Here is a 12,662-nt window from a genome sequence, read left to right as displayed (position 1 = left end):
ACACACACACACACACACACACACACACACACACACACACACACACACACACACACACAGCAGGACAAAGAAAACAGGGGGAGGTGTCAGCTGGTAATTGGCGTTTTCTCTTTCATGAGCAAGTGTTTGTTTTTATGTCAATTAGCAGAACAAGGGTTCAGCTTAATGAGGCTAATGAGGAAGCTCCTCATTTGGCTCTGCTAGTTTAGCGATCTGTCGGTGGAGGAACAAAACACGCTAACACACATTTTACACTCAAATTCAAGAATTAAAACTGAAATACTTATTTGTAATTCGTATCGTTGCCTGTAAAACTATTGGAATCTAAAATCGACAATCAACACGATTTAATCATAATATAGTTAAATCTGCTTTTCAGCCAAAGAAAATATATTTAATAAGCATTTCGCTCCAACCAGTTAAGACTATCAACTTGATTATTTAAATTATTAATCAGGCCGAGTCATCATGACTAATATTGACTGTAATCAGAGTCGCTTTCATGGCTGATGATGAGTACTCTCCGTTTCCATTATCATCATCATGGGTATGGTTGTCTGTGCAATCTACCCCATAGTGATGCGTTCAAGTATGATGACGCTGATAAGGCTAATCAGCAATTAGTACTGTGGAGAGAGAGCGTCCATGTCTGTATGTGTGCATATGTAAGTGAATTTCAATGTGTTGTTGAGTATGTGTTAGCATGCGTTGTGTATTGGCTCTGGTGACAGCCGTGTCAGAGTTAGTTCGGTGCAGCTCATCCAGTGGTGGTGGGATTGTTGTGCAACAGTGAACACTGTTGAAGTAAATGCTCCACTCGAGAGCTGTAAGCACCTTCAAAAAGAGTTGAACTCATAACCTAATGCATCATTATCTCCATCAGCCCTAATCCAAATCCAAATTCAACTCAGGTAGAGGACTCAGAGGGGGTTGTGCTTGGGGAGATCTCTCCTCATTTCCATTTTGCCCTTTAACCAATGATTTGCTTCTTATGTTCATGTGTAAAGAATATCTGGGTCGTTCATCTGGAGGAACAAAGAAGATTTAAAGATTTACCACTTAAGATTTAAGTTGATGTAAATTTAAAATTTCACTTTATGGTCCATCAACTTCTCTCATAGTCGCCATTTGTTTCAAACAAAGTGACATGAAATGTAATTGACTTCACTGAGGCAAAATTACTCTCCTTCACAAGGATCGTTTGATTCTATTCCTTATAAGTGAAAGATTAAAAAAAAGTGGGGATCAGACAAGACATTTATAATACAAGAAACTTTCTTCAATATGCTACTTTTGTGGATTTTGAATTATCTAAAGCAGACAGAGAACCACACTTAATATTATCTGTCTATCTCATCCGTTATACAGCTGAGAATTGTTAAAAGTGCCTTCATGCCGGGTAGCTCTGTGGTATTTGCTAAACCCACAACCCCTTAAATGGGTGTCCTTCACTAATGGCTAACCATATTCCCAGGTTGCTCCAGCAAATCCTTGATGGTGGTCTGGAGACTGCAGCCCATGTTAAATGTGTGATAGCAGGTGTTTCAGGTTGTAGTCATGGTGGCTTGTTTTTGTCTTTCTGTTTGATTACTGTTTCTGTGTTCAGCATGGCTGAACACTGAACCGCACAGCAGCACAGGCTATCTATCTTTCCGCACCACACGCACACACACACGCACACACACACACACGACAAAACAAAGTAGAGTCCAATTTATAAAAAACACCAGCTGTTCACACTCATCAAAACTGGCTATCATAGACACTGCACTGCATCTGAGACAATAGGACACACAATAGAATCTCTTTTACATTAATGAATTCAACCAACTGACATATGAATATGAACTAAACTGACACCACGGATGAAGCAAAATGTGGCTGTTTAAACATTGACATACACCCCAGGTCAGTAAATGGTTTACCTGGCCCCTGTGGCCCCACAGCAACAGCTTTGAGAGTGGGCACTTTGTCTGGTTCTGACCTTCATTTATCAGGTTGTTTATTCACCCGTTTGCACAGTCCAGCCTGCCAGCAGGGATGTGGGAACAGTTGATGATGGATTAACAGAGAAAGACATTAGGATTGGTTCAAAGCCAGGAGATGAACTCTGTGATTTGGTTCGTTATGCTTCCCTCCCAAAACCCTCCCTTCCTCTTCTGCTCAGTCTCTCATTCTCTCACACTCGTTGCTCAAGCCTGCTGTTACTTTCTCACATTTAATACAACTCACTTTTTGTATTTTTAACATTTTATCTCATTATTTTGTCTTTTTATCCCTGTGTTTCCTTTCCATTATCTGTTCAATTTTCTCCTTCTTCACAAACAATTAATCAATATCCCGCAGCCAGATGCAAGTCATCTATCTCTCCCTCTCAGCCCTTCTTTTGCTCATGTGCATGCTGGTCTCTGTTTACGCTCTCTGTCTTTTTCTCTATTCATTATTTCTTTCTCTCTGTTTGTGTCTTCAGTGGCTGTGTATGGAATATAAACTGCACAGAGAGAGGATGTCATGTGATATTGTGCTTCCCTTTTCACTGTGATCAATGCGGCTTGTTAACATGCATATGCTTGTTTCTATTGAGCCTGGCAACATCTGATCAATATCCGTAGTATAGACACTCATCACTAGCCGCATCCTTCTCAGTACGCATGTGCTCACAGATCAATAACAATGATCCCACTTCATTTACATCCAGAGACCATTCACAAAACAACTCGAGGAGAGTATAATCCTCAATAATTCTGATATAAATCTGCCATAACTGTACATGTCAGCTGGAGTACCCCAGTCTTAATGACTTGTCCTTTTTTATTTGACAGTGTACAAAAGGTAACGGCCTGCTCTATTATCGAAATGATAAGGAAACGGAGAGCGCCTCCATTAAAACATAGAGCATTTCAGTATTTTATTCATACCATCATCTCTCTTTTTTTTTTCAATGCAGCCCCCTTACCTTCTCCTCATACTGCTTCCACTACTTTTCTGTCTTTTACTATATGCTGTGAAAGGGCTTTTCCACTGCTTGCTGGGCAACAGTCCAGCAGAGATCTTGAGAGATGGAGGCAGAGAAAGGACCAAGGAGAGGAGAGAAAAGGGAGTGGAGGGGTGGGGTGGAGGTGGACTGAGGGATTGCCCAGAGGGTGGCTCCTGCCAAGGTGGCACAGAGGAAGGTTTGTATCTGTGTTTGCATTAGTGGTCCCGTGTGTCTTAGCAGCCGCAGCAAAGGACCAGTTTGCAGCATCCCAGATCTGTTGTTGAGGTTCTGCTGCCAAGGCCAACAGTGGGGCCACACAGCCATCTGTCCACATGTACCAACACACTGGTTAGCGGCCAACGACTCAGAGAGTCAACCTCTCCCTTCCGCTGCCTTTTAGAGCCAGAGATCAACTGAGCACTAAAGGCATGATAGGCTAATATACGAGTGCATTTCAATCATTTCAATAGCTATGAGCCATTTGAGTGGACATGTCTTGTCATTATAGTGTTTAAATGACATCATATTATCTCACGGCCAGCCTCATTACAGGCAGACTTCAGACCCAAGGAGAATTATAATTTAAAAGCAAAATGAAGTCCATGTGACCCTCAAATAACCCTCCGTCCACATCTCTTGATTAAGGTCAGTCGTGCTCATTGGATATGCATTCAACAGTTTTCAGTTTTGCCTAATATTAGCTTTATTGATTAATTTGTATACCAATTTCAGATTATATAACGAGTTGTCAGGGTACAAACTCTGCTCTGAACTATTATCTATGGCACTTTTGCCACAGGTCATCAGTTTATGCTTTTTGTTGGTATGTCTTGTTTCCTGATATATTGCCTCATAAAGTAATGTAATGTCAGTGTTGAATATTAATACATTTGATGTAAGAAAAATGTGTTCTGGAAGGAAATGTGATGACACTATCAATCACTATAACAAAATCAGGGAGTGTATCTTTAATCCCAGGTTTAGAAAGTTTTAATGGAATCTTGAGACAACGCCACTGAATGCCAATCACACTTCAGCAAAGAACACGTCATCATAGGACGATGACAGAAAACACTGATATATGGCATGGTATTCAGCTGTTATGTCCTGTGCCTGCTTCTGTGTTGCCACAACCCAGATTAGCAAGAGTATTAGAATACAATAGGCAGTCATCCCAGCTATGTCTTATTAAATGGCCCAGTGCCGTGCTCTGTGTTGTCTGAGCTCTCCTCTGTGTTTGATATCTCATTTTGCATTCCCTCTGTGCACAGCCCTCATTATCGTATTCCTATGGAGTGCACTGGCGTTTGACATACAGACACCAAAGACTCTGGCAGCATTGCAGATCAACTGCCTCTCACAGCAGTACTCTCTCCCTGTCTCATTGTGTCTCTTCCTCTCATCTTGTCTTGCCTCTAGACCTCAAACAGGTGATGGACCTAAGGGATCACTGACTGTCACTTGTTTAAGCATTCATTTGATTTGAATCAGGTCACTGTGCGTCTGCGGTTAGATCAGTGTGTATCTGTGTGCGGCGTTGGAGATGACAGGGAGGCGAGGCAAGCATGAGGCTGATAAAAGGAGTGTATTTTTGCCATTTGAGGGGTTTTATTATCACACAGGCAGATATTACAGATGATCTCAACCACGTGATCTGTGATTTATGCTTCTGTTTTTTTGCGCCAGTGGGTTCATTGTCTAATGAGTAATGCAGCCAATGTGTTGTAAATCAGTCCTTTGGTAAATCATTTGATCGTGATATAATAATGGCAGGAGGGACAATATTGCTTTACTGGAAAATGTCAGTGGTTTAACGGGGCAGAAGTCAGTGAATGTGCGTGTGTAACTAGGGAAGCGATGTAGAGGGGAGACTTTGATCCTGTTTTTTCAGGAACAGTCATTTCTCAATGTGTTTTGGCTCAGAGTTTCATCAATGACTTACTTGATCTAAAACGATACAAGCCTCAAAACGTGCTTCGCAGTAAACTTTCTGGATTACTCGACACACTCCCCGAAGCCTCAGCACATAACATCACTATAAATACCGCTTCTGCTCACCAGAAGATACTTTATATTGTCATGATGGGAACTTCTCATGTTCCTTGCAATTGCAACTGGAATGAACTCTCTACCGCTTAACAGACTTTTTGGTGTGTTGTCTTGTTTGCGTGCGGTGTGTGACAGCCCTTTGATTCATTTTGGTGAGAGATGTGTCCATTTTATATTTAGTAACAAAGATACTTTATGTTTACTTAAGGTCAAGTCAGTCTTTTAATATAGCCCAAAATCACAAATCACATAGTTGTCTTAAAGGATCTGCACGACATACAACACACTCTATCCTTAGACCCTCAATTTGGATAAGGAGAAACTTTACAAGAAATCCTTTTGCAGAAAAAAAGGTAGAAACCCCAGGACGGACAGATGTCCAATAAACAGACTACACTACAATAACAACAATAGTAAAATTATAATGTGAAGAATCTGAATGACAATGTCAGGTAAATAAAGTCCACATATGCTCCACTCACTAACCTTTTTTTCTGGGGCTTTCAACATCATCTCACAGGCTTCATCAGCTGATTGAGTTTGCTCAGCTGTGACGGAGATGGCTCAGGTGTCATATACTTTGTTTTGTTTGCAGTTCTAACGTTGGACCCACAGCATGTTAGTTTTTACTCATACAACTTAACAGTCAAAAATAATAGGTCATCATTTTGTCTTTGTTCAGTTCTTGCTTATCATTGAGTATTTTTCATTTTTAGAGCAGATATTCACTTTCCTTCTGTGTTTGAGGTCCCTTCAGTCTGTTCCTATTTCAGCTTCCTTCTCCTAAGCAGTGAACCTCTTTTGTTGACCAAGCTTTCTTTTGGAAAGAGGTTCCCCCTCATTGGTCAATGTTTTTTAGATCGGCAAGATAGAAAACAGTGAGTTGCTGTTTTGATGAAGCACTTGGCAATTTAAAATAGTAAACTATATTTATTTATGTGAAAGAAGTAGATACAATACACACAAAAAACATATATAGTTGTTGTTGCTTTTTTGCATAAATCATTACATTAAATGGGTTCCAACTGTCACTTAAAACAAGCCATATCCATTTGTTTTCCTTTGGTTGCATGAGCACATTATATCTTCTCTGAGCAAGGAGGGAATTAGTAAATCAACAGTATTAGCTATTGAAGTGTTATGTATAGCCTGTGGCATGTGTTGGGATGAGGCCAGATGGACAGCTGTGATCCTATTACCTCTGCTAATTCTCACTGTTGTGTGTCTCCCTCCAGATCCTGCCTTCCCACAGTAGACAGTACACATGGACAGGTTTGGTTCTTCTGTTCATTAACTCTGGGCAGACCTCTGAGTTCTCAGTCTATCCATTCAGAGAGCAGGGCTGACCACGCTTCATGGTACGTGTCTCTAAAGAAGGATTTTGTTCATATTTGGTGTTGTAATTAGATGCTTGCATCAGTGCATTGTACTCTGTGCTGTGTTGCCTTTTTAGTGAAATGTGGGGAAGGTATGCTCTCACAGAAATGCATGCGTGTTTGGATATTCATTAAATCTCCTGAATATTTTTTATACACAAACAGGTTACATGAAAGCAGGAGCTTTTCTAAAAAATAAAATGATAAAGTAGAATAGAGTTAAACATATTTGTTATGAAAACCATATGATTGAGCCAATGATGAACACATCTTTGGATCATAATCACAATCTAAATAATTTGTATCTATCAGGCTTAAAATGGGGAGAAAACGAGTGCACACGGAGGGCAGACAGGTGGGAGACAGTGCTGATCAGCAGCTGGATGACTCACGTGCGGCTCATTCATGTTTTAGACAGTGCTGGTTGGTCGACTGAATATGGCTCTTCCACTTGTAAAACACCAGCTTTTCTCTTTAAAATATTTCATTAAAAGGACAGTAAGGTAAAGTGAAGAGGAGAGCTAGAGAGTAAGTGAAGACATGTAGTTCACAATTTTTATTTTTAAATTTGTGTATCTGTGTTAAAATCGTAGCTGTTCTGACAATTTTTTGCAATAATAGTCTTAAAAACCTAAACAGACAACACACCAGACTAAAGCCGAAGAAAAATATAATTGAAACAATAGAGCTTTGAGCAAAGATTCCTGGTTATCTATACATCTGCTATGTTATTTAAATGCTGCCTGAATGTCAGCTCTCCCCACCTGCATTGGGAAATGGCACAGAGAGGTGTTTAAAGATGAATGATTATGAAAAATAAACATCATTTTTGTTAAACTGTTTAAATGGCTGGTTTCAAAATGGCAGTAATTGTCTTGATGTGTCAATGCTTTTGCATTTGAGACATTGTTATCATGTCCCTGTCTAATATGCATGATGACTTCATTTCCTTTTCTACCCAAGTCTGTCTCATGTTGCTTATCAGTTGGTTGACAAAAAGACTTGGTAAGATGGAGGATAAGAAATGTTGTTAAGATCTTATCTTTATTTCCTGTACAGGAAATGTACTCAGGGTGGAAATAGTGAAATGAAGGATATTTTATAAGGTAAATTGTCATTATCTATTTCAGTAGACATTAGTTTTCTAATTGTTTAAAAACATGACCAAGGAAACATCATGTGATCACTGAGCCCTCTTAACCTCAAACGTACGTAACCACACATGCACTCACTTCATTAGTCCCACACTATCGTAATGTTCCAACTCCTCCAGTAGAACAGAACTACCACACAACACCACGCAGTTATCCTCTGTAGAAATGTATTGACAAGCACTGCTGCATTAGTGTGTTTCTCACGACGTCTGCTTGCTCTGCCTGCAACAACAAGCTGATGTTTGTCAATTTGATCATGAAAGTTCATATCAACAGACAGACTGTACACACAACAACCATGTAGCGACATTTCAGACAACTTTTGAAGTATGCGAGGGTATTTCAGATTTTATGAGCACGGTAACTTGCCTTTCCACCAGTTGGGTGGAAGTGAACAAATACATGCTTAACATCCATTTCAAGAATTACTCAGTTAGTTAATTTTTCTTTTTAATTCAATTATGTTTGCTATGTTTCTAAAGTGCATTTTAATTGGTACTCTCAATTGGTAACATTAATTCGTACATTTAAAAAATTTTGAAAGTATGAAATTAGAATTTCTTTAAATTTTTCCTTTTTCAGCAAAATTAGTTTGAATTCATATTCATTATAATCATAAACTACTTTAATTGGAGTTCTGCATCTTAAACAGAGCAAGGACACGATTAGCTTATTATGACAGGCAGTGCCCCAGGCATCAAGCAGGATATGATCTTTATCACACTCACCATCAGCCCTCTGAGTGTTATTCCAACCACCACCTGACATTTACATTCACTAATCATGCAAAGTCACTTCAGTTCCTGGATGCAGAGAGTAAAAAGAGAGAAAGTACAAGGGCAGATAAGAGGACACGTCAAAGGCCTACAAAGTAGAGAGTGAAAACGAGAGAGGAAGGCTAACATGTGTTATGTATTTAACCAGTTGTGTCCTTAGTTTCAAGTTAAGAATGAGATAAATTGATTAGTACCCATATAGAATTCAGTTTTGAATATTTGTTTTGCACACTTCTCGCTCTCTTCCTCTGTCTTCTTGCCATTCGTCATTTGTCTTAGTCATTATCTTCCAAAACATGCAAATTGAATCATAATTATGCAGACATCTTAAAAAGGAGTATGGAAGGGCTGCTTTCCATCTTGCCTGGTTTGCCGTTTCTCCGAGACCTCTGCATAAAAGCCTGGCTGCCTCCCCAGACTCACGATCCCATTTCTTGTCTGGCCAGCTGGTTTCAAAGTAATGTGCTGAGGTTTGATGTTAAAGAGCCATTTCTTTTCCCATGCCGGTGTAAAATCACCATCTGTCTCAGTGTCTGCTCTGATTTAAGTAGTCTCTCTGCCAGACCAGCGTGCAGATGCAACCCCACGAGACCAGCGTCTCACCTCGTTGCCTGTACACTTTTTCAAAGCATGCATACTGCATATGACTACTGTTTATTACTTGTACTGTAACGTCTTCTCAAATAACACATATTTTGACTTTTTTGCCCAAGACACCGTCATACTGTAGTGTACCCAATACTTAGATATATGAAGCTAGCAAATATTTGTACAAACTCTCAGTTTGTGTGGTACTTACGATTACTTCGTTTCATTGTGCTTCTACACCCACGACAGCCCTTTTTGTGTATAGTTTGTGTGGCTTATATGTTCTTGGTGGTTTTCGTCCAACAACAGGACTGCCTTAGTTGATGTCTGTGCATTGATGTCATCGTCAGTCAATAAGTTATGTCAAAAAAGGAATTATCCCTTTAATTATTTTCCCTTTATCAGAGGTTGGCTTTAGGTCCCACAGGTCTTCTCATTCATGCGTATCTGTGCACTTGCTTATACAAACACATGGACACACAAAGTATTTTAAATAGTAATTATAAAACGCAGATCTAAGGCCCTTGCCTGGTAATTTGTTCCAACAGCAGCATTTGAGAGACGAGATTCGCATGTTGTGCATAAGCATATTGGTAAAAGAGAGGAAAAGGACAAAGCCTGCCTTTAGACCGACGGTTAATTGACTCAATTTCAAATGCATGCTTCTCTCTCTCTGACTTTTATTCCCTCTCTCTTTATTTATCTATCTTCCTCTCTGTGATCCTCTGGGCTAAATTAATGAGAGAGCAGTGAAAGGGTGTTTACAAGATTAACAAATGCCTCAACACTTAGTCCGTGTATATGAGCGTTAGTCGGGGTCTGTGCTGTCTCAAAGGGGCTGTGACTATTACACCAGCATACAATCTACCAGATGCTTTAGTTTTCATCACAGCCCTGCATCTCGCCGAACTGATCTAGAACTATTATACCTGAACAATCTGAAAGGGCTTGTATATTATACAGTGGAATAGCTAGTAGGACTGTCAATGAGAAGCCATGTAATATCTGTCCATTATCAGTTTTTACTGTCAACCCAAAATTCATTAATGTTCTTGGCTCAAGGGAAGGGATTATCATAAAGTTATATACCTTAATCACTTTATAGTGAACAGACATGGGCAGTTTTCTCTGTTGCTTTATTTTTCCTTTCTCTCATCACCGATCCTCCTCTCGCTCTTGCTCTCCCTCTCTCTCTCCGTCCTTTTCTCCCTCTAAGCCTTTGTAGGCTTAGAAGTGATTCCACCAAAGAACATTTTTATACAAAATCTGTCGCCTCAATCTGGGACTGTTCCCGTACATGAAGGCGACTTAGCACTGTAGAAGATATTTTATTCTTTCTTTTGCGAATACAGAGTCATGCGTTGATATCGAGCAAGTTTCTGCAAGAAATAGATCTTGACCACCTTTCCACATCAGTAGAACATTTCCTGCTCCTGCTGCATTCAGCTGAGCAGTTGTGGGACTGATAACTGTCAGTGAAGAGATTCTCAGAGCTCGATTCCGGTCTCCTTGGTGAGTAATTATAAAGGGTTTGATCATGAAGTTACAATAAGCTGTTTAATTTACAGGCTGTCAGCAAATACTTGCACAAAAGATATTTACACACACAGCAAAATGTCCCCTCATGTTTAAGAGAGCGACAGGTAATTACCATTGGCAAAGGGTATTGACACCACCAACGGACAGATGAGAGGATATGCTCCACTGAATTTTTCCTTCTAATTACTTTCTCCCATACACTTATGGGAGCCTCAGCCGTGTGAAGGGGTTTAGTGTGGTTTACGTGTTCATGTGTTTTTGAGTGTAGCATGTGAGATATGCCTGTGTTTTGACCTCCCAGTGCCGAAGGGAAAGGTATTGTACCTGTCTGCTGTTGCATATTCTGAGGATGCTGTTCTGCCAGAAAAGCATCTTATAAAGCCGTTAGCAAGATAAAGGTGCACATTTTTTCCCTAACAGTTACTCTATGAACCAATTGTAGCTTCTTTTGAACTAAATTACTTCAACACTCATTTCGCAAACACTTTTGTGACAGTACTATTTGTTTGGTTAAATGCCTATCTATTTTTAGCTTTAGGCCCAACTCAACTGTATGAATCAGCACTCTTTTATATCAGTGGTAACAGGTTTAGGAATTAATTTGCTTAATTTACTCTATTTACTTGAACCTAGCTTCCCAATGAATCATTTGTTTGCAAGAAAATATTTTAACTCAAGATTATAGCAAGGGTGTAATGGTACACAAAATCCACAGCTCAGTATGCTCCTCGGTTTTGGGATCACAGTTCGGTATGTTTTTGCTGATAAAGAGAAGACAGAAAAGGTATATTCAACATTACAAATCCGCTGATTACTTCTTACTTTCACAATTATGCCACTCAAATACTGGCATATTGTGTGTATAGTATAGTATAGTGTGGTCTTATACTCCGCAATAAACACTATAGCATTAGTAACTGCCGCATGGTTTGAATCTGCAGTAGGAAGCTGCCTGAACGCTGTGGGGAGAAGGAGTGTATCCACATACTTCCCCGACTTCAGTTTAATCCTTGTTGTTTCTACTTATGTCTGCATATTCCTTTTCTTAGAGCCTATAGGAAGATGACCCCATATACAGTAACAGTAGATCTGTTAATTATCCAGAGAAGGGAATTAACATTAATACATTATTATGTGTATAATGTCAATCCCAAGACTGGCAAGGCCACTCATTAGTCCCTCCCTATTCATCTCAACCACTTGTGCTCTCAATCCCTTGTGGGGCTCGGCTTTTGTAACAACCCCTCTTACTTGCATATTCATTTTCTAAAGAATATGATGGAAAGTAGACTCAATGGTGTGTGATGGGAGGCAGTGGAGGAAGTTGAAAAATGGAGGAGAGAGATATGCAGATGTTAGTGCCTGTGTGTGTGTGTGTGTGGGAAGGAGGTGCATTGGGAAATGATGATGGCCCACCCTCCAAAAAATGCTTTGGATCAAAATGTAGGCACTGTCCCATTATCCCGTACAGGCTTAGTGAGTGGCATTGTAGTGAAACAATTAAAAAATTAAGATCAGCCAAGAAAATTTGAAAGGATTGTGATCACCGTAGTACTCGCCTTGTGTACAGTATGCAGGCTGTAGAAAGGAACTGTCTAAAATATAGCAATATGAAGTGTTTTCATCTTTTCTGTGATATTTCTGAATGACTGATACACAGTTATACAGCTAATGTATTAATCCACTGTTATCCATGACACAAAACTACTAAATGTTTCCCAATATGTATGTTTACATGAATGCATGTTTGTCCCATTTGTCACACACGCATACACACACACACACACACACACACACACACACACACACACACACACTCTGCTGCCCTCATTATTTCACCCCTGAAGATGCTCAGACGTTCATGTGCTAAACGTCTGTTTCAGTGGCAGGGCATTACACAGTGAGCCCTTGTCCAAGCTGTTGGGTATGAGAGTGCGGTGAGCTGTGCTTTGCTTTTACTTGCATTACACATTCATTTTTCATCTATAATCCTACCTTTCCATATTTTTGTTACTGTTCCGAGTGGTTTGTGAAGCACAAAAAGGCATTGGACGCAACAGCTCTGAGAAAGAGGCTAATCATTTTTTTTTTCTGCACCCTATTAGGCTGAAGGACTACTGTTTCACATTCAGGAAAATGCATGTGCAATCACACAAACACACACACACACACACACACACACACACACACACACACACACACA

The 12,662-nt window shown here is 39.8% G+C and overlaps 1 long non-coding RNA gene across 1 annotated transcript in view; it reads left to right on the top strand.

Annotated features, from left to right (window-relative positions):
• Positions 1-12,662, top strand: part of LOC116391226 (uncharacterized) — a 38,640-nt gene that overhangs the window by 9,384 nt on the left and 16,594 nt on the right. The window contains exon 2 of the long non-coding RNA XR_004213230.1: positions 6,262-6,384. This is a non-coding gene — a long non-coding RNA (uncharacterized LOC116391226). The remainder of the gene's footprint in view (positions 1-6,261; positions 6,385-12,662) is intronic.

The sequence above is a fragment of the Anarrhichthys ocellatus genome, unplaced genomic scaffold (assembly GCF_004355925.1).
Source record: "Anarrhichthys ocellatus isolate YVR2014 unplaced genomic scaffold, GSC_Weel_1.0 scaffold2, whole genome shotgun sequence".
In the NCBI taxonomy this organism is placed as follows: domain Eukaryota; kingdom Metazoa; phylum Chordata; class Actinopteri; order Perciformes; family Anarhichadidae; genus Anarrhichthys; species Anarrhichthys ocellatus.
The sequence above is the reverse complement of the archived record's forward strand: the minus strand, read 5'-3'. Positions and strand labels throughout refer to the sequence as shown.